General features: G+C 41.5%; 1 long non-coding RNA gene across 1 annotated transcript; it reads right to left on the reverse strand.

Annotated features, from left to right (window-relative positions):
• Nucleotides 1-10,868: 10,868 nt before the first annotated feature.
• On the reverse strand, nt 10,869-19,501 carry LOC139436540 (uncharacterized). The gene is made up of 3 exons (XR_011645855.1): nt 19,440-19,501; nt 15,308-15,361; nt 10,869-10,928 (listed from the first exon to the last, which is right to left on the reverse strand). It is a non-coding gene; the product is annotated as an uncharacterized lncRNA (long non-coding RNA).
• Between the last annotated feature and the right edge of the window lie 1,072 nt (nt 19,502-20,573).

Consider the following 20,573-nt stretch of genomic DNA (forward strand, 5'->3'; position numbering starts at 1 on the left):
GCCTGAGTGGAGAACTGGCCCAAGCAGAGTCCTGGCCCATGTGGAATGCTGATCCAAGCGGAGTGCTGGCCCATGCAGGAGTCCTGGCCTGAGCAGGAGTGCTAGCCCATGTGGAGAGCTGGCCCATGTGGAGAGCTAGCACAGCAAGATGATGCAATATAAACAGACACAGAGGAGAGACAATAAGAGATCAGCAGACCAGGGAGCTGAGGAAGTGCAAAAGATTGAGTGCCTCTCTTCTACTCCAGAAGGTCCCAGGATCAGTTTCCAGTGCCACCTAAACAGAAGACAAGCAGACACAGAAGAACACACAGCAAAGAGCACAGAAAGCAAAGAGCAAGGACAAAAACAATAAGGGGGGTGGGGGAGAAATAAAGAAATGAATACATCTTAAAAATAAAAGAATATATTTAAGAAATCCAATTATGATCCAATTATGAAATGGGTAAAAGGCTACAATAAACATTTCTCTAAAGAAGATACATAAGAATATGAAAAGATATTCAACATCATTAGCCTTTAGGGAAAAACAGTATTTAAATATGAATGGATATACAAGTGAATAACTTTTTTCTATTTTTTTTGCTAAGGTCTTTTGATTTGTGTTTTTCTACTTGCACCTGAAAATGTTTGAATATACACGTTGTGAATAAAAGTATTTACCTCTGTGTGAACATGGCTAATGGGGTAAACAGATAATGCTAAGTTGTTACTAAAACAACTGAGAAGGAATCTAGGGCTGCCTTGGTGACCCGTTTTGGGGCACAGCACCCAGGACATTGCTTCACAACTAACAGGACAGGCAGACAGAGAGGAGGAAGTCAAAACAGCAAACTGTGATTAATTGATCCCCCCGGCCCCGACCGTGAGAAGGTCTCCCCTCCCTCATCTCTGGGGAATCAGGTGAGGGTAGAGCTCCTGGCAATGGTATCTGACAAAGAGGAGAAGACTTCTTCCTTCCTGCCAGCACCTCAAGATATATATAGACTGGGGGTGTGTGGTCTGGGCCACCTAGGTAGGGGTTGAAAAAAAAAGGAAACTGGCAATCTTGAGTTTCTCCCACCTGTGGTTGGAAGAGGCACTTAGACCCTGCCCTTAGAACAAACAGCCTAAGTGGAGCTGCTGGCTTCTTTCTCCAAAAAGACAGTGGCAGCAACTTCCATGGGAGAAGGGGTCTGAGCTGGTGGAGAGTGGTCTCCTTGTGGGTATTTTAGCCAGCCCAGCACCTCTTGGGTGTCAGAAGGGATCCTGATGTGACAGGGATAGGAAGGATGATCTCAGGCAGGTGGCCATGCCCAGCAGCCTCCGTACAGAGAGGATTTATATCAGAAAGGAGGCAGGGATAACAAGGAGGTAACAGATAATAGGGGCTGATAGATTTCTGAAAAGGCTGGCTAATCTAAGAAGGTGTATTAGCTCGGTGGAGGAGCTCCAGCCTAGAACAGGCAAGGTCCCTGGTTCAAGCCTTGGTTCCTCTCTGAGAAGTGATACAAGGTTAACAGGCAGTCAGTGAAACTTAATGACAGGGAACATATTGACATCCTCTTTGTACTAGTTTTCATTGGATCTCTTATTTTTAAAAAAAGGTTCCTTTTTTATTTTCCTTATTTTACTCACTAAAACCTGGCTTAAAGCCTACAGAGAATAGGCTGCAAGGTAATTGTTGAATCACAACAGCCTAAGAAAATCACTAGGGGTCCAAGAGAAAGGCTGCTTTTCATGTTTATCTTGCCTTTTTAATTCTTTTCCAGCCTTCTTCCTCTTTTTCTTTAAAAAGAAACAACAACAAAATGTGTAGCTGCTATCTTGATTTCTTGTTGCTGTATCACCCCTTCCTTTGTTTATTTGTTTTTTTGTCCCCATATACCCCCCACCTCCCTCACCCCACTACTCTCCCCATAGCAACATTCTCCTTCATCATCATGAGACATTCATTGCATTTGGTGAATACAGCTCTCAGCATCGCTGCACCTCATGGCCAATGGTCCACATCATAGCTCACACTCTCCCACATTCTATCCAGTGGGCCATGGGAGGGCCTACAATGTCTGGTAATTGTCTCTGCAGGGCCACCCAGGACAACTCCAAGTCCCGAAAATGCCTCCATATCTCATCTCTTCCTCCCATTCCCCACACCCAGCAGCCACCATGGCCACTTTCTCCACACCAATGCCACATTTTTTCCTATTACTAATCACAATAGTTCATGAATAGAATAGAATATCAGTAAGTCTACTCTAATCCATATTCTATTCCTCCATCCTGTGGATCTTGGATTGGTTGTGTCCACTCCACATCTATATCAAGAGGGGGCTTAGAATCCACATAGATGCTGGATGCAATCCTCCTGCTTTCAGTTGTAAGCACTCTCAGCTCCATGGTGTGAAATCCTAAAATCCTTCCCTCTAAGATCAGGAACAAGACAAGGATGCCCACTCTCTCCCCATCTATTTAACATTGTCTTAGAAGTACTTACTCGAGCACTGAGGCAAGAACCTGATATAAAAGGCATTCAAATTGGAAAGGAAGAAGTCAAAATTTCATTATTTGCAGATGACATGATCCTATACATAGAAAACCCTGAGAGGTCTACAACAAAGCTTCTAGAACTCATAAATGAGTTTAGTAAAGTAGCAGGTTATAAGACCAATGCTCAAAAATCAGTAGCATTTCTGTACACCAATAGTGAGCAAGCTCAGGAGGAAATCAAGAAACAAATACCATTTACAATAGTAAATAAAAAAATCAAATACCTAGGAATAAATTTAACTAAAGATGTAAAAATCTTACACACAGAGAACTACACAAGACTGTTCAAGGAAATCAAAGATGACCTAAATAAATGGAAGAATATTCCCTGTTCATGGATAGGAAGACTAAATATTATTAAGATGTCTATCCTACCAAAATTGATCTACATATTCACTGCAATCCCAATAAAAATCAACACAGCATTCTTTAAGGAACTAGAAAAACTAACTATGAAATTTATTTGGAAAGGAAAGAGGCACCGAATAGCCAAAGACATATTGAAAAAGAAAAATGAAATTGGAGGAATCACACTACCTGATTTGAAAACATACCACAAAGCTACAGTAGTGAAAACAGCATGGTATTGGCACAAGGAGAGACACACAGACCAATGGAACCGAATTGAGAGTTCTGATATAGATCCTCATATATATAGCCATATAATATTCAGTAAAGCCACCAAACTCTCTCAACCTGGAGAGAACGGTCTATTCAACAAATGGTGCCTGGAGAACTGGATATCCAAATGTAAAAGAATGAAAGAGGATTACCATCTCACACCTTATACAAAAATCAACTCAAGATGGATCAAAGACATAAATATGAGCCAAGACCATAAAGACTTTGGAAAGCAGTGTAGGGAAGCATATACAAGATCTATTTGTTAGTTTTTTCTCTTTCTTTTGTTTCCCAATTTTCTCTATCTATGCTATATCTTCTCCCTCCTTCATCCTTATATTTTCTGTTTTCTCTTGCTGTTCTTTCATTCCACCTCTTTGGGCTTGGTGTTCAATTTTTCTTGTACTCATTTCTCTCTCTCTCCTACTTTCTTCATGTTTTATTCTCTTTCATTTTACCTTTTTTTTCCCTGCTTCCTTCTCTCTTCTAATTTTTCTGTTCCCCTCTTCTCATCATTCTGGACTTCTAATTTATTCTATATTTTTCTCTGTTCTGTTTCATGTCTTATTGTTTCTATTCCACTTTTCTAATCTTATTCTTCTGTACTTCTTACTCGGGTTAATTATTCAATTGCCTACATAAGTATGGCCACTCTCTACCTTTTACCATTATCACTACTATTATGCATTTTCTCTTCCTATCTCTACCTATATCTCTGTAACTAACATTTTATTCAAGGAAACATAGACAGCAGCAAGGAAATGGAATAAGAGGAATGAAACCTTACCATACTCAAAAACAACAAAATAAAACCGAAGAGCAGACAGAGAAGTCAACCAACTGAATTAACACATGGAGATAAACAGATTACTAGATACCATAAAAAAGTAAAGCCATGGGAAACGGACTTTGGCCCAGTGGTTAGGGCGTCCGTCTACCACATGGGAGGTCCGCTGTTCAAACCCCGGGCCTCCTTGACCCGTGTGGAGCTGGCCATGCGCAGTGCTGATGCACGCAAGGAGTGCCGTGCCACGCAAGGGTGTCCCCCGCGTGGGGGAGCCCCACGCGCAAGGAGTGCGCCCGTGAGGAAAGCCGCCCAGCGTGAAATAAAGTGCAGCCTGCCCAGGAATGGCGCCGCCCACACTTCCCGTGCCGCTGACAACAACAGAAGCGGACAAAGAAACAAGACGCAGCAAATAGACACCAAGAACAGACAACCAGGGGAGGGGGGGAAATTAAATAAATAAATAAATCTTTAAAAAAAAAAAAAAAAAAAAAAAGTAAAGCCATACCAAGAAACAAGAAATCAGAGCACAGTCCAATGAACAAACTAAAAACCAAGAGGAGATGCAGAACATAGAACAATTACTCAGAGCTGTCCAAACAAATACCATGAATCAACTTAATGATATGAAGGAAGATATTAAGGATATTAAGAATACACTGGAATGGGAAGCAGATTTGGCTCAACTGATAGAGAGTCCACCTACCACATGGGAGATCCAGGGTTCAAACCCAAGGCCTGACCCATGTGGTGAGCTGGCCCAAGCGCAGTGCTAATGTGCATAAGGAGTGCCATGCCATAGAGGGGTGTCCCCCACACAGGGGAGCCCCACATGCAAGGAATGCAACCTGCAACGAGAGCTTCCCTACATGAAAAAAAGTGCAGTCTGCCCAGGAGTGGCACTGCAAACATGGAGAGCTGAAGCAGCAAGGTGATGCAACAAAAGAGATACAAATTGATGCAACAAAAAGAGAGACAGATTCCCAGTGCTGCTGATAAGAATGCAAATGGACAAAGAAGAACACACAGGGAATGGACACAGAGAACAGACAATGGGGGGGGGAAGGGGAGAGAAATAAATAAAAATTAAATCTTTAAAAAAGAATACATTGGGAGAACAGACTGAAAATTGTAAATGTACAAAAAAGATAATGGATATGATGGTGATGAATGGTACACTTCAAGAAGTCAAAAATACAATGAAGCAAACAAAAGCAGATTTAAACAGGCAGAGGAAAGAATTAGTGATGTGGAAAACAGTACATCTGAAATCAAACAGACAATAGAAAAGATAGATAAAAAGACAGAAAAAATCCAGGAGGGACTCAGGGACTTGAAACGCATAAACATATGTATTACAGGCATCGCAGAGGGAGAAAAGAAGGGAAACAGATCAGCAGGATCTGGAGGAAATAATGGCTGAAAACTTCCCAAACCTATTGAAGGTGGTGGATGTCCATAGCCAAGAAGTGCAGCATACCCCAAACAGTATAAATTCCAACAGACCTACTCTAAGACATATACTTGTCAAACTGGCCAATGCTAAAGACAAAGAGGGAATACTGAAAACAGCAAGAGGAAAGAGAACCATCACATACAAGGGAAGCTCAATAAGATTCAGGGCTGATTTCTCATATGGAACAATGGGGGCAAGAATGCAGTGGTATGACATAGATAAGGTGCTGAAAGAAAAAAACTTCCAGCCAAGAATTCCCATTCCAGAAAAACTGGCATGCAAAAATGAGGGAGAGTTAAAAATGTTCACAGACAAACAGAAATTAGAGATTATGTTAGTAAGAAACCTGCACTTCAAGAAATACTAAAGGGGGTTCTGAAAGTTGAAAGGAAAAACAGAAGGAGAAAATTGGAGGAGAGTGTAAGAACAACTAAAAAGAAAAAAGAGTAATAAAAAGAATATATGACATACATAAACCCAAATAAAGTATGGCTAATCTTAGAATTTCCATGACAATAATAACATTGAATGTTAATGGACTAAACTACCCAGTCAAGAACACAGGCTGGCAGAATGGATAAGGAAATATGACCTATCTATATGCTGTCTACAGAAACCAACCTTGTACCCAAGGATTCAAGAAGGCAGAAAGTGAATGGGTGGAGAACAATTTTACATGCAAACAATAACCAAAAAAGAGCAGGAGTAGCTATACTACTAACAGACAAAATAGACTTTTAATGCAAAACTATTGTAAGAGAGAAAGAGGGACACTATACATATTAATAAAAGGGGTAATATTTCAAGAAGAAAGAACAATCATAAACATTTATGCACCTAGCCAGGGCACCTCAAAATATAAGAGGCAAACACTGGAAAAGCTACGTGGAGAAGAACATGCCACTACAATTATAGTGTGGGGCTTTAATACACCATTATCACCATTAGACAGAACATCTAGACAGAGAATCAATAAAGATGCAAAGACTTTGAATAATACATTAGAGGAGCTGGACCTAGTAGACATATACAGAACAGTAAACCCCAATACAGTGGGATATACAGTCTTCTCGAGTGCACATGAATCATTCTCCAGGATAGACAACATGCTAGGCCACACGACTCTCAATGAAATTCAGAAAGATTGAAGTTATACAAAGTAATTTCTCTGACTACAATGGAATGAAGCTGGAAATCAATAAGGGCCAAAGAACCAGATTAGGCACAAAGATGTGGAAGTAAAAAACACACTCTTAGACAACACAGTGGGCCAAGGAGGAAATCACAAAAGAAATCTGTAACTACCTTGAAATGAAAGAAAATGACATCACAACATATCAAAACCTTTGGGACTCAGCCGAAACAGTAGTGAGAGGGAAATTCATAGTCATAAATGCAAATATCAAAAAAGAAGAAAGAGCTAAAATCAAAGACCTAACTGCATACCTGAGGAATGAGAAAAAGAACAACAAACTAATCTCAAAGGAAGTAGAAAGAAAAAAATAACAAAGATTAGAGCAGAACAACATGAAATAAAAAATAAGCAGTAGAAAAAATAAACAAAACTGGTTCTTCGAGAAGATCAATAAAATTGACAACCCCCAAGAAAGGCTAACTAAGAAAAAGAGAGAGAAGATGCAAATACATAAAATAAGAAATGAGGAAGGGGATATCACCACTGACCCAGAGAAATAAGGAGTATCATAAGAGGGTACTTTGAAAAATTACATGCCAACATGATGGATAATTTAGAGGAAATTCGTAGAAACACACAAGCAGCCTACATTAACAAAAGAAGAAATTGATGAGCTGAACAGATGAATCACAAGTAGTGAGATAGAATCAGTCATCAAAAACCTATCAACTAAGAAGAGCCCAGGACCAGATGGCTTTACAGGTGAATTCTACCAAACATTCCAGAAAGAACTAATATCAATCCTGCTTAAACTCTTCCCCCCAAAAAGTGGAAGGAACATTGCCTCATTCTTTGATGCCAACATGACCCTAATACTAAAGTCAAACAAAGACACCACAAGAAAGGAAAACTAGAGAAGTGCATGTGGCTCAAGTGATAGAGATTCCACCTACCATATGGGAGGAACTGGGTTTGATCCCTGGGGCCTCCTGGTGAAGAAGAAGAGAAAGTGTGCCCATGTGGTGAGCCAGAGCCCACATGGTGAGCTGGTGGGCACAACTGCACACAAGGGGAACACAAGTGCCCACACAGTGAGCCAGTGCCTGTGCAAGTGCCCAGGCAATGAGCCAGTGCCCACATCATTAAGATGTCTAGCCTCTGGAAACTGAGATACAGATTTAAAGGAATCCCAATAAAAATCAACACAGCATTTTTTACTCAACTGGAAGAACTAACAATGAAATTTATTTGGAAGGGCAAGGGGTCCGAAATAGCAAAAAACATACTGAAAAAGAAAAATGAAATTGGAAGAATCACACTATCTGACTTTATTTTTATTTTATTTTATTTTTTCTACCTGACTTTAAAACAAATACTACAAAACTACAGTGGTCAAAAGTGCATGGTAGTGGTACAAGGATCGACATACTGACCAATGGAATCAAATAAAGATTCTGATATAGATCCTTCCATATACATATACAGTCATCTGATATTTGAAAAAGCACCAAGCCCACTAAGTGGGAGAGAATGGCCTCTTCAACAAATGGTGCTTGGAGAACTGGATATCCATATCCAAAAAAATGAGAGAGGAACACCATTGGAGAACTGGATAACTCTGTTAAGCAAAGTGTGTTGCAAGGCACCCTCTACAGTAGGGATGTTTTACCAACCTGGACAGCCTCAGACAGAGGAGCAGGGACAAACTTCCCATCCACGATGCAGAGGTGCTAAGGGGTAAGCAACAGTGAGAGCCTACACAACAAGGAGAGCAGGACATGTGCCTGGATTTACTCTCTTTTTTCTATCCAGTTATCCCATTTCCACAGAAGCAACTGAAACAAGGAGGGCCAGAGGACTTCCTGGACTCAGTGCTGGCTGTTGTTCTGGGGATGACCTTTATTCCCAATTCCTGTCACCATGGCCTTTGGGACTGAGGTCAGTGGAGATGACCAAGTGTCAACACAAGGACTGCAGGATGAAGAGGTAGAATTACTGACATCCAGGCAGTAGTTTGTAAGAGAAGAAATATGAAAAATGAAAATAATGATGTCAGAAGGGGCCCTCGTAATTCTGACTTCATACTTCATATTTTGTTGGTGCTAACAGCTTTGCAAAATGCCCCCTGTTCCATCTATTTTATTCTTCCCTCCCCCTCCCCTTCAGGCCCATGGTGACTCCCAGGCTTCACTCCTTGAAGGACAAGGTTCATAGTTACTTGCACCTTCACTGAGGACTTGACACACTGCTCTGTCCTTCCCTATTAGGCACCACTGATGCTCTCAAGTGACTCCTTTCCCTCTGTTTGAGAATGTAGTCACCATGGGTCTGAAGTAAAATAGATGGAACAGGGGGCATTTTGGAGATGATGGAAATGTTCTGCATGATCTTGCAATGATGGCTATAGGCCACGTTAAATTTTATCAGATTTTATAAAATGATATAGTCTAAGATATAAACCATAATGTGAACATTGACAATGGTTAGTAGCTATGTTTCAGTATTTGTGCAGCAATTGTAATAAATGTTCCTTCCATACATAAAATGTTATTGAGGGGTGTATTAGTCAGCCAAAGGGGTGCTGATGCAAAATACCAGAAAACTGTTGGCTTTTATAAAGGGTATTTATTTGGGATAGAAGATTACAGTTACCAGGCCATAAAGTATAAGTTACTTCCCTCACCTAGTCTATTGCCATGTGTTGGGGCAAGATGGCTGCCAACATCTGCCAAGAGTTCAGGTTTCTTGGGTTCCTTTCTTCCTGGGGCTGTATTCCTCTCCAGGCTCAGCTGCTGTGCTCACTCCACAATGCCAGCTGTAGACTGTCAGGCAAATGGCTCTGTCTCTCTTCCCAGGGCTTTTGCCATGTATAAGGAGCCATCTCTATTCCTCTCTGTTCTTCTGTGTGTTCACTTCCTGGGCTCCAGCTCAAAACTCCAGCATCAAAAATCTCCAACTCCGTAGTTTGCCATGCCTTTTATCTGTGAGTCCTCACCCACCAAGGGGCAGGGACTCAACACTCTATTGACGTTGCTCAACCAAAACCCTAATATAATTTAATCACACCCAGGTACGGATCGGTTTATGAACATAATCCAATATCTATTTTTGGAATTCATAACTATATCAAACTGCTACAATGGGGGAAAGGGGGAAGAGAGGAGGATTTGGGGTATATGGGAATCCCCTGTATTTTGTAGGTGACTACTGTGACCTAAAACTTTTTTGAAAAAAAATTTTTTTTAAATTAAGACACTGGAATAAAAATGGAAGAAAATATTACTGTACATGCAGAATAACAGTCTTACAGTGACAAAAGGTGAAACGTCAAAAAAAAAAGGTTTTCTTCTTTCTAAATAATTTTAATTATCCCAATTTTTTAAAATACTGTTTTATTTTTACTTTTTCTTAATTTTTCTGTATTTTACTTCTTATGTATAAAACTATCATTACAATTTCTTTTTTTTATTAATTGCATGTGGCTATTTAATTGGCTTCATTTTTGAAGAGGTTTTAGATCACATAAGGCTTACTACTGTGGCAGGGGAGGATGACTGGTGTGGGTTGTCAGTAAGCGGGGATACCGGGGAGGAAGTTCACCTGGGTATACATATAAGGCATAAAAATGTGTTCAGAATTTCATGGGGCATTTTCATGGTAGGTGGAGATTCACACAATAACCAAAAGAATACCAAAATACCAAATTCTCATCCAGGGGAGCTCTGCCATATTCTCTAATGGAACAACAAGAATGCCTCAAGAACAGGGACAATGACTTGTGGAGGAGGATGGTCCATTGCAGGACTCTTGATACTAATGACTATGCTTTCTGAGCCTTTGCTCTTGAAATTGAAACTTAGCTTAGACATAGGGTACCTAAGAGTTACCTACTGGGAGTCTCCTTGTTGCTCAAATGTGGCCTCTCTCTAAGCCAAACTCAGCATATAAAAGCAGCGATCCTTTCCTTTCTGTCCAGGGCACCTCTGTTTCCTCTCCACTGTATTCCAAGGAGCTTTCTCTCTTCCTTGCCCATTCCAGTGGTCTCACACACACATTCTCATAGTTTTTTAAAGGCTTTGTGCTCCTGGTGATTACCGGTCACAAAGAGACTAGGAGCAAGAAGTCTCCCTCTGAGGGTTTGTTCCTCCTACTTCAATTTAGTCTCAAAAAAGGGAAGGAAAGTTAGACCCAGAAGCCCACAGAAAGAAGACTTTGTAGACACTTTCAAGGAAACTCTGAGATGCCATGGATGCTTCTTGGATTGAACTCTGCAAACCTCAGTCCCGCTCCCTCTCTTCATACATGTATACATATATGTGCTTATGTTAATAAACACATCTTACCTTTCATTGCTCTCTTCTAGAGAGGACACTGAGGAGACTCTCAATTGATCACGGTCAGTGCTAAGGGATGAAAAATGTACAGGGTAGCGTCAAGTGATCTCATAAACTTAGTTGTTGTTTTTACCTCAAGTAGTTACAAACACTCTATAGTTAATAAACAGAAGGAAGCAAGAAAATTTCACGTATAGATTATTTCCTTGGACACTAGTTTTCATTTCCCGGAGAAATCAGGCTGTATTGGGGTTGTAAGGAATTTCTCCTATCTGTCCAAATCCCTAATGAGTGAATATTTAAAAATAGTTCAGAAGGTGAAGGGGGTACCACCATCCCAGAATCCTCAGGATTGGGGAATACATTAGGGATGAAAGTAGACTTTCTAGTATTCTCTGGCAGACTTAGTGTGATTTTAGCCGTGGAAGAAACATCACTGAGTTGGAGGTAGTGGCCACTGGAGATTCCCAGCATCAAGGGAGGGAAAAACAGGTGTAATACGGGGGCATTTGCAGTACTTGAGAATTTTCCTGAATGACAGTACAATGACAGATACAGGTCATTACATATCTTGCCGTAACCTACAGAATTGAGTGGGAGAGTGTGTAAACTACAATGCACACTATAATCCATGCTTAGTGGCAATGCTCCAAAATGTGTTTATCAAATTGCAATGAATGCGCCACACTAATGAAAGATGTTGCTAAAATGTGGGAAAATGTGAAAGGTGTGGGAGCAGAACATGCTGGAATTCCCTATACATTCCCTGTAACACTTAGGTAATCTAAGTATCTTTTAAAAAATGAAAAATAAAAAAAGGAAAGGAAAGGAATAAATGCATAGGAAATGCAAATGGAAATAAAATAAAAGCAGTTCTTTATTACTGAATTGCAGGCGCCCAGGCAATAGCACTAAGAGGCAAAATTTGCTTTAAATTCACTTCACTCTGAAGGAAACCATCCTTTTTTTGGAAACTTGATTTAATCTGGTTTTAAATTACCTTGGAACGTTCTTAACTTTTTATTTATAAAATACAAAATGTGTCTCTATAAGCATCACATTCTATTCTTAAGCTTAGACCCACTATATTGAAGTTATTTCAATTGACAGCGCTTTTGTATTAATAAATTGTTTGTTAGAGAAGTTGTATGGTTATACTAATATAATGCATAATCATATAAAATCCCGAGTTCCCATGTAGCACCCTATTATTAACACCTTGCATCAGTGAGGTACACTTCTTATAATTTTAGAAAGAACAGTTTTGTAATGGTACTATTAACTGTAGTCCGTTGTTGACCATGGGGTTTTATGTTTCCCCCGTTAACCAGATTCCCATATATAGTTCAGTGCTGTGAAATACATCGAAAATATGGTGCTACCATCACTGCCATCCATTACCAAAACTTTATAATCAACCAAAATAAAAATTCTCTACAAATTAATCATTAACCCCCACATTCCCAACACCCAACCCATCCCCCCTGACGAACTAGATTCTTATTCATTATTTAACATTAGTGAGATCGTACAATATTTGATCTTTTGTGTCTGTCTTATTTCACTCAACGTGACTCCTCAAATTTCACATACTGAAGTCAGACCTTGTTTCCTTTTTAATGCTGAGCAATACCCCATTGAATGCCTACACCACATTTTGTTTAGCCATTCATCTGTTGATGGTCACTAAGGTTGCGTCCACCTTTCGGAAACTGTAAATTATACCGAGATAAACATCAGTGTGCAAATATCGGTTCCGGTCTCTGCCGTCAGTTCTTCTGGGTATATGCCTAGTAGTGGGATAGCTGGGTCGTTTGGTACTTCATACTTAGCTTTCTGAGGAAAGGCCAAACTGTCTTACAGCGGCTGCACCACTTTACATCCTCAACAGCAATGAATGAGTGTTCCTATTTCTCAACATCCTGACCAACACTTGTAATTCCCTGCTGTTGTTTCTTTAATAGAAGCCATGTTAGTGTCAGTGTTTGCCTCATCTATTTTGCTGCACCGTGATTAGGTGCATAAATATTTATGATTGCTATTTCTTCTAGGTGGAGTACTCCTATTATTAATATGTACTGTCCTTCTTTGTCTTTTGAACAGCTTTTGTCAATAAATTCTGTGAATATTTTAAACTCTCCTTCAATTTCGAAAGGTAGTTTTGCTGGATAATGAATTTGGGCCCACAAGATTTTGTCTTTTGGTACCTTAAACATATTGAACCACTGACTTCTCACCGCTCTTGCTGATAATGAGAAATCTCCACTTAGTCTTATTGACTTCTACGTGTTGAATTGCTTTTCTCTTGATGCTTCTTTAAAGATAATAGTCTATCTTTGTCGTTTGACATTTTGCATTGTAGGAGTAGCTCTACAATAATGCATTGGACTGCATTACTCTTCTTGGACATGGGTATTTTTGTCTCTCAGAAGAGTTAGGAAATTTTTGGCCATTATTCTCTCAAACACTCTTTCTGCCCCTTCTCACTTCTCCTACTGGGACACCTTGTTGTGTATGTTTGTGTACTTCATGCCGTCGCTCAAGTCCCTGAGACACTTTCAATGTTTTCTATTCTTTTCCTGATCTATTCTTCTGACTGTGTAATTTTGATTAACTGATTTCTTCTTCTGCCTGGTTAAATCTGCTCCTGCGGATTTATTTTTAAACCCCTACACGTAATCTCCCATTATTTTGCCGTGTTCTCAGCTCTATCACACGTGATTCTTGCCCTGGCTACGTGGTACGAGTTTTAAAATTTCCCCCTTTTTTTGTGCAGCTGTTTCACCTCTAGAAGAAAGCTTTCTGTCTTCTGTTCCTTCTCTGGTAATCTTGACCTGTTCTGTTTGTTCTTGTGCAGAATTTTCTCAAAAGCTCCTTTGACTTGTTTAAATCCTCTCCTGCACTCAGAGTCCCCTCCTCTTTAAACTTCTCAGGTCTGCGGCACATTCTGCCTTACAGCAGTTCAGCTTCCCTCCTTTCTTGTTTCCCGTGAGGCTCTTCTGCCTCTGTTTACCTCTCTGTTAAAATATCCCATCGTGGAGAGGCTGATGGGATCAATCCAGAAAGGCGTATGCTGCATTTAGGCGGTCCACTGAACAGCGGATGGACTATATGCACCTCTTCCAGCAGTTCTGTCGTGGTCCGTTTCCCTGCAGGCACTCCTGGATGTGACACTCCTCCTCCCTTGTGCTCCGCCCTGGGTCTCTGTGGACTTGGGTCCTGCGCCTGGATATGCATGGAGCTCTACCTCTGCTGTGACTGGCTCTTTGGTCTGCATCCACGGCAGGAGGGCCCCAGGCTGTGCTGCCTCTGTGCAGCTCCCAAGCTACATAGGACGGAGTGGGGGTCAGGGGGCCAGGCCGGCATGTCTGGGACACAAATGTCCTACCTGATTTTGCTGTTTGTTTTTCTTTTTCTTTCATTCAGCGTTTGTGGAGTCCTTCTCCAGTGTCTACCATAATCCAGAGATCAAAACAAGTGGGATTTATCCTTTCATTTATTGATTCTGAGGGGGGAATTTTTCTTCAGATTCTAACCATCTAGGTCGCTCAAGTCACACACCGGGATCCCCAGCTGCGCCATGACCCTGAGCATGGAGGTGACATCGTCACAATAGAGGATGACCAGCGAGTCACCCTGCAACTTCTACCAGGCAGAGGTGACGTGCATACCCCGCTGCACCCAGGCCAAGAAACTGTCATCAGCACCCGTCGAGAATTTTCCAGGATATGTCTTATGTAGCTGTGTTGACAATGTCACTCAGAACCCACCCTTCTTGTCCCTTCTAATTTCCTGCTTCTCCTATCCATCCACATTTCATGGATGACTTTCTTGCACCTCACTTAGGATTCAAATGACTTCATACTTGAATCGGGGCCCCAGCCAGTCTGAGGATCGGGGCCCCAGCCAGTCTGAGATTGAGTATCAATCTCAGATGCTGGCAGAGCTCTCAAGGCCCAGGAAAAATCTCAAGGGTCAGGGCATTAGTTCCTTTGCTTTCTTTTAGGCTTCTCTGTTCCCTGTCCACTGCTCCTTGCTTCCCAAGAGCATTCTCTTCTCTTTTTCCCAGTCAGTTAGAGTTTCATAGACTGGCATTCTGATAGTTTTCTGAGGGTTTTGGCTATGCTAACTAAGCTTGCAAGCAAAGACTAACAAATCTTTTATGATCCCTTCCCCTTCTCCCAGTAGGTTAAAATAGAATGAACGCATCAGACAAAAGCCTATAAAAAGAAGGCTTTAGAAAGAGTCCCAAGGAAAACTCGTATTGTCACAGATGCTCTTGTGATTGAAATCCACGCATCTCAAACTCTCTCTCACCCCCTTCTCCATCTCTCTCTTTCTCTCCCCATCTCTCTCACTCCATATTTATGGGTTATGTATTTATACATGTGCGTATTTAAATGTAATATATATATATATATACATATATATATGTATATATATCTCACCTTGCACTTAGGGCTCCATCACATTTTACTGTTGTTAATTCACCTGGGTGAAACCTGAAAGATAATAGTTGTTCAGTCAGATACCTCTTGACTTAATAGGATTACTTTTTAAACTCAAATTAGTTAAAAATTTTCTACACTTATAAAGTGTTTGAACCATTAAAAAAATTCACAAGTGTATTAATCATTTGAGATCTGTTCCTTCATTTTTTTTCTAGAATAAGGCTTTATATTTTTCCCTTTTCTTCTTTTTTGAAAGATACATAGATTGCACAAAATGTTACATTAACAAATATAAGAGGTTATCATGTACCCCACTCTCCACCCCACCCCCACTCCTCCCAGATCAACCACTTCTCTCATCGGTGTGGCGATACATTTTGAGCACTGCTATACTGCATGCATTATAGTTTACATTGTTTTACACTCTCCCGCTTTCTGTTCGGTGGGTTATGGCAGGATACATTATGTCCTGAATCTCTCTCTGCAATATCATTCAGGACAACTCCGAGTCCTGAAAATGCCCCCATATCACACCTCTTCCTCCCTCTCCCTGTCCTCAGCCACTCCCGTGGCCATTGTCTCCACATCAGTGATACAATTTCTTCCATTGCTAGAGTCACAATAGTTCCATAGTAGAATACCAGTAAGCCCACCCTAATCCATATGTTACTCCTTCATCCTGTGGACCCTGGGATGGCGATGTCCACTCCACCTCTAAATCGAGATGGGGCTTAGATCCCACAGGGCTGATGGATGTGATTCTCCTGCTTGCACTTGTAGACTCTCTAGGTGCCCTGGTGTGGTGGTTCACCATCCGCACCTCCCTGTTAGCTGACCTGGGTAAGTCCAACGAACCGGAGAGTAAGGTGCCAGAACTCCATTGAGGCTCAGGGCCCAGCTGGCACATGGACAGCCCAGAGATTCAAGTCTACTGAGTATACACCAACTCCAGCGCCAATCACAGGTTCAGCAACAGTGACAGAAGAGGGCGGTGGACTTGGCCCAGTGGTTAGGGCATCTGTGTACCATATGGAAAGTCCGTGGTTCAAACCCTGGGCCTCCTTGACCTATGTGCAGCTGGCCCACACGCCATGCTGATGCACCCGAGGAGTCCCATGCCATGCAGGGGTGTCTCCCGTGTAGGGGAGGCCCACACGCAAGAAGTGCGACCCATAAGGAGTGCCACCCAGCATGAAATAAAGTGCAGCCTGCCCAGGAATGGCACCGCACACACAGGGAGCTGACACAACAAGATGACGCAACTAGAAGAAACACAGACTCCCGTGCCACTGACAAAAACAGAAGCAGACAAAGAAGACACAGCAAATAGACACAAAGAACAGACAACCAGGGTGTGGCCGGAGGTGTGGGGGAGGGGAGAGAAATAAATAAATATAAAAAAAAAGTGACAGATGGGGCATGTGTAGAGAGGTCACATCTGAGTTCAACGCCTTCACACTCAGGAGCACAAACTCCAAAGTAGGGCCAACTGGCAAGGCTCTGAACTCCAGAGCCATCTGCCAGGACCCTAGAAGCTGGGTGTCTCCATACCCCTCAGGAGCACCAGAACCTGGGGAAGTATCTACTTTTGCTGTCTCTGGGATCCTGCTGAGACGTGTGTAAGCACGACCCCTCTGATGACCTCTTGTTAACTGTGGATTCTCTTGGCCATATAAACTTTACCATTTTCCCCTTTTTCTCAAGGTCTTTGTCCAGTTGCATCACCAGCTGGTGATTGATAGCAATCCCTCAGCACCAGGGAGGCTCATCCGTGGGAGTCGTGTACCACGCCCGGGTGAGGGTAGTAATACATTTAACATGTTCAGTTTGGCTTAGAGAGTGGCCACCTTGGAGCAACATGGAGGCTCTCAGGAGGTAACTCTTAGGCACTCTGTAGCTCTAGGCCTAGTTGAAATTTCAAGTACACAGGCTCACAATCAGTCATCAATATCAAGGGCTCATCATTGGAAATCCTTCTTCACCAGCTTTTGCCCTTGCACTTGGAGGACTGTTGCTGTTCCACTGGGGAATGTGACAGAGCTCCCCCGGCTGGGAACTCAGCACTCCCTCAGTTGTCATGGGGAATTTTACCTACTACAACAATACCCCACAAATACCCAAACATATTTATATACCCTATGTAAATGTCCTGGAGAACTCCCTCCCACCCGTGCATCCCCCATCGACGACATGCCACACTAGTGCACCTCCCTTGCCATAGCGGAACCTCTCTGTGACCCAAAACGTCTTCAAAAACGAAGCCTAATATATTCCCATACACTACACTACATACTTTCATAGACTTCTTTCTTTGGCTCAAGTACTTATAATTACTCTACAACTTACAAAATGAATGAAACATGAAAAATTCATATGTAAATTACTTCTTTCAACTCTGGTAATTCCCTTTCCCCTATAAATAAGGCTTTACTGTGGCTGTAAGGAATTTTTAGACTTCTCCAATAAATCCTAGCAACTGAATTTATAAATACAGTTCTTCATTACTGCAACTGACTGTCATGAATATCAGCATTTTGAGTTTAAACTAACTTCAGAATGCAGCTTCAGTGTATAGACATTCTTCTTAACCCAACTAACTCTATCTTCTCAACCTCCCCCACCTCCTGAATCTTCACATACTGCATGTCTTCTCTATCCCCTTCGCATGAGTTCAAGTAATTGAAGGAGTGAGAAAAGAAATCCATAATGTATGCTTCTAAAGGTAGCGACTGGGGTGCTAGCCACAGGTGGAGGCCGAGCTCTGGAGGGATAGGGACGAATCCAGGCTCCCTTAGCTTCATTCCTTTCTGCCAAAACATTGCTACCCACTGCTACCCTGCCCACTGACACCAAATGCCTTGCTTCCAAAGAGCCTTCTCTCGTCCTTGGGCCATTCCCGTAGTCTCATACGCATCATTCTGACAGTTTTGTAAGGGTATGCCTGCTAGGCACTAAGGTCACACACAGAACGGAAACCTCCCTCCAATGGCCTGTTTGTTATTCTCTTAGAACTAGCTCTAAAATAGAAAGAAAGGTACACATGGAAGCCTACAGTTGGAAGACTGTACACAGAGTGTCAAGAAAATTCTTTGCCCCGTTGATCCCTGGAATGAATTTCCAACTCCCAGTTTCTCTCTCTGTCTCTACACATAAACACACACACGCCATATCTTTCATTGGTGGCTCCTTTAGAAATGACAAATTTACTTGGATATGTGCTAAAGGGATAAAGTATGCCCCACATCACAGCAAAGATGTACTGTGTTGGTACAAATTAGTGTAAATCACTCTACAAATTAGAAATTGGTAGAAACTTGAAATTTTCATGTGCAAAAGAGCTACTGAAACTCAGGGTTTTTCATTTTTCTAAGAAATACAGCTTCATATGTTGATAACAAAGCTTTTTGGTCTCTGGAAAAGCTTAATGAATGAAGATTAAAGAACACTCCTTCATGACTGACCTGGTCCCCATGTATAACATCGTAGGGATTTACCCCAAATGCAACTTCCATTGGTATATGCCCATTCCTCTTTTCCAATTTTCTGCTCCCCAACACCCTCTACCACCTGCCTACCTTTCATGTAACATGGATATCTTTTCCGCATCTCAGAGAAGGCTTAAATCACAGCAGCCTGAGGCAGGAACTCCATGCGGTATGAGGGTGGCTCTAGGCATCGGGGCACCAGCCTCAGAGGGTGGCAGAACTCAGCACAAGGGAAGGACAGATCCAGGATCTATGCGATCCTTTCCTTTCTGTCCAGGGCACCTCTGTTTCCTCTCCACTGTATTCCAAGGAGCTTTCTCTCTTCCTTGCCCATTCCAGTGGTCTCACACACACATTCTCATAGTTTTTTAAAGGCTTTGTGCTCCTGGTGATTACCGGTCACAAAGAGACTAGGAGCAAGAAGTCTCCCTCTGAGGGTTTGTTCCTCCTACTTCAATTTAGTCTCAAAAAAGGGAAGGAAAGTTAGACCCAGAAGCCCACAGTGAGAAGACTTTGTAGACACTTTCAAGGAAACTCTGAGATGCCATGGATGCTTCTTGGATTGAACTCTGCAAACCTCAGTCCCACTCCCTCTCTTCATACATGTATACATATATGTGCTTATGTTAATAAACACATCTTACCTTTCATTGCTCTCTTCTAGAGAGGACACTGAGGAGACTCTCAATTGATCACGGTCAGTGCTAAGGGATGAAAAATGTACATGGTAGCGTCAAGTGATCTCATAAACTTAGTTGTTTTTTTTTTCTCAAGTAGTTACAAACACTCTATAGTTAATAAACAGAAGGAAGCAAGAAAATTTCACGTATAGATTATTTCCTTGGACACTAGTTTTCATTTCCCGGAGAAATCAGGCTGTATTGGGGCTGTAAGGAATTTCTCCTATCTGTCCAAATCCCTAATGAGTGAATATTTAAAAATAGTTCAGAAGGTGAAGGGGGTACCACCATCCCAGAATCCTCAGGATTGGGGAATACATTAGGGATGAAAGTAGACTTTCTAGTATTCTCTGGCAGACTTAGTGTGATTTTAGCCGTGGAAGAAACATCACTGAGTTGGAGGTAGTGGCCACTGGAGATTCCCAGCATCAAGGGAGGGAAAAACAGGTGTAATACGGGGGCATTTGCAGTACTTGAGAATTTTCCTGAATGACAGTACAATGACAGATACAGGTCATTACATATCTTGCCGTAACCTACAGAATTGAGTGGGAGAGTGTGTAAACTACAATGCACACTATAATCCATGCTTAGTGGCAATGCTCCAAAATGTGTTTATCAAATTGCAATGAATGCGCCACACTAATGAAAGATGTTGCTAAAATGTGGGAAAATGTGAAAGGTGTGGGAGCAGAACATGCTGGAATTCCCTATACATTCCCTGTAACACTTAGGTAATCTAAGTATCTTTTAAAAAATGAAAAATAAAAAAAGGAAAGGAAAGGAATAAATGCATAGGAAATGCAAATGGAAATAAAATAAAAGCAGTTCTTTATTACTGAATTGCAGGCGCCCAGGCAATAGCACTAAGAGGCAAAATTTGCTTTAAATTCACTTCACTCTGAAGGAAACCATCCTTTTTTTGGAAACTTGATTTAATCTGGTTTTAAATTACCTTGGAACGTTCTTAACTTTTTATTTATAAAATACAAAATGTGTCTCTATAAGCATCACATTCTATTCTTAAGCTTAGACCCACTATATTGAAGTTATTTCAATTGACAGCGCTTTTGTATTAATAAATTGTTTGTTAGAGAA

This window comes from Dasypus novemcinctus, chromosome 15 (genome assembly GCF_030445035.2).
Source record: "Dasypus novemcinctus isolate mDasNov1 chromosome 15, mDasNov1.1.hap2, whole genome shotgun sequence".
Lineage (NCBI taxonomy): Eukaryota > Metazoa > Chordata > Mammalia > Cingulata > Dasypodidae > Dasypus > Dasypus novemcinctus.